This window comes from Nestor notabilis, unplaced genomic scaffold (assembly GCF_000696875.1).
Source record: "Nestor notabilis isolate BGI_N333 unplaced genomic scaffold, ASM69687v1 scaffold307, whole genome shotgun sequence".
Lineage (NCBI taxonomy): Eukaryota > Metazoa > Chordata > Aves > Psittaciformes > Psittacidae > Nestor > Nestor notabilis.
The window spans coordinates 63842-66582 of record NW_009935880.1 but is presented as its reverse complement, the minus strand read 5'-3'; positions in this window follow the sequence as shown (position 1 = coordinate 66582).

Below are 2741 nucleotides of genomic sequence, written 5' to 3'. Positions count from 1 at the left end.
TCCAGCCATACCCTTGAAAGGTCCCTTTGGGATAACGCAGGCAATGTCATTTAAAAGGCTCTTCTCTATTTGATTCACTGTATAATTGGCAGCCCAGCATGCCAGGGATGGGCTTTGGCAGGCACAGAGGCAGGATCGGGAACGGTTCGGAGCCTCGGCCCCACCATCGCCCCGGGAGCCCCAAAAAGAGCTGGGAATTCATTGGGGCTGGTGGGGTGCAGGGGACACCCTCTCCCCAAGCCCTTCTTGCCTGGGGAGGGGGAACCCGGCCACCCACCTCCTGCCCCCACCCGCTCACCCATGAGCGAGATGGGGGAGGATGTGTCCTTCTGACGGATGCCACCTTTAATCCCCAGTAATGCTCCGGATGGTCCAGAGGGGACACGTCTTGTCCGTGACGTGGCAAGGTCTGAGCCGGTCCCCAGGAGGGAGGTGGAGAGGGGGGACAGGGACCCGCACGCCACAGGCACTGGGAGAGAGGTTTACAGCAGGATATAGGGCTCTGTTTATTATTAACATATAATAATGATATTAAAAAGAGGAAGGGAGGGGAAAGCCCAAGGGTTGGAGCATCCCCCGTTGCCCACCTACCTCCTGCCTGTGGCCATGGGTACAGCGGGCTCATTTCCAGGAGGGGATGGTCCTGGTGCCACCGCCACGTGGGACATCTCCGTCCCACCCCTGGGCTGCAGCAGCAGGTACAGGAGGCATTCGTGGGGGACAAGGGCCAAGGAAGAGAGGAGACATTCCCCTTCCTGACGCCTGGCTGCCGGCTGGCCTCTGGCTCAGACCACAGGGCTGCTTGGGCTTATATCCTCCAGGAATAAATAGACACAGAAACACCCTGGGTGGATGGGACCAGGCAGGTTGGCACCATTCGCTGAAATAACTGGGAATCATTTTGATTTCATTTGCCCGTTTTCAGCTTCTTTCCTTCCCGGAGTTGGATGAGCTCACAGGCAGCCTCACCTTGGCTGCTTCAGAGTGGTTTCATTCCTTTACCTTCACCCAAGTTACCCTCCTCCTCTCCTCCTCCTTCATCTCCTCCTCCCAAGCATCTGCATGTGGGGAAGGCAAAGGAGGAGATGGCACATTTCTACCTGTGTGCTTCAGCCTGAATTCCTCCACGGTGACGCTCCTTTGCTCTTGAGGGACCTCATCACCTCAATTTCCCCCCCTCCATCATCCTTTTCTGTCCTCTGAGCTATTTCTCCCCCTGTGATGTTAATGAGCACATTAAACAGCCCCATCCCGGAGGACAGCCTGGGACCTGCCAGCTTGGAGCATCTTATACTCATCTCCAGCCATCTCCAATGGAAGGGGGACATCACATTACCCAGACCTTTGATCAGGACCTTCAGGGCTGGTTTATCACTTTATATACCCCCTTCTGCACCCCTATGGACTACAGCCCTTAGATTTATCCACTCTGGTGAGGCAGATGGAGATCTATTAACAAAAGGCATTAAACTGATATTCCTGGCACCTAAATTCAGCCTCAGCTTGTGCCCAGCTCTCCTCCAAATCCAGGTTGGGAGGGTTTTGACCACAGGGTGATGGTGTTTGCAAGCAAAACCTGACCTCTTTTGGGTCTGTCCCCCCCAGATGTCCCTGGCACTAACCAGGATCATATCCTGCACTCGGGCAAAGAGCATCTGTGGCTGAGGGAAACGTGGAGAGTGAAAACCATCCACAGGAGCTGATGATCAGGACTGAGAAGTGAGCTTAGCAAAAACCTGCTGTTAATAGGAATATCCCTGAAGTCAAAGCAGGGTTGTGGTCCAGGAGAGACAGGTACAGGGGGAGATGCCCGGAATAACATCGTTGCCTCCAAGAAACAGGACAGTTACACAACTCCCTCATCTCTGGAGGTTTTCGCTACACCCTGGGCACCCTTGAGAAAGTTTTGCCTTTAAACAAGGTGACTTTAAACATTCTTTTGCCTCAAGGATTTAAACACCCCCCACAAGCCGGGCTGCCCTGGGCTCTCCTGCACTTTTTTCCCTCTAATCCTCTGCTCTGTGCTCCTGGCATCTCTGGCTCTGCTGGGATTTACCCAACAGGCAAACTTGACCTCTGAGGGTATCCTGCATCCAGGATGGATGGGCATCCAGTACGTGCTGGTATGGGACCACTGCGTCCACAGTCAGTACTGCTGGAGGGGGACAAAGACACCCCGCAGCCCATCCTGCTGCAAGGAGAGAGTAGTTGGCAAAGACGGGGTTTATTTGCAGCAGGTCTCTAGATGACTGCTTGGACTTGTGTTTGCACAGGGAGCTTCATTTACAAGTGGGGAATAGGGCAGAGAACACCCTTATCTCCTATGATCTGATATGGGATGAACTGGAGCAGGGTGGGAAGAAGAAGATGACAAGAGAGGAGTGCAGACCCCATCACTGCTCCCATGGATCAAGGCAGTGGCACTGGATTGGATTTTCCCCTCATTCTTAAGCCCAATGATGCTCAGAGACTGCAATGTGTGGGCTCTGCTCTGCACCAGGCACGTGCTTTGGTCCACGGAGCAATTTACTGCAGTAATGAGCCCCTGCTCACTTCCCTCTTTCTTAGCAGAACTCATTAGCTGGGGTTCACCTACGTGACTCTTGGATGGAGCTGGGCAGGGACCATCCCTGGAAGGAAAAGAGGGAGTTTCTTGGTTTGCTGTTAGGGAAGATCCTGCAAAAGTTTATGGCTCATCTCCCTCCTTGGGAGAGATGTTTGCACAATGAGTTCTTTAAACT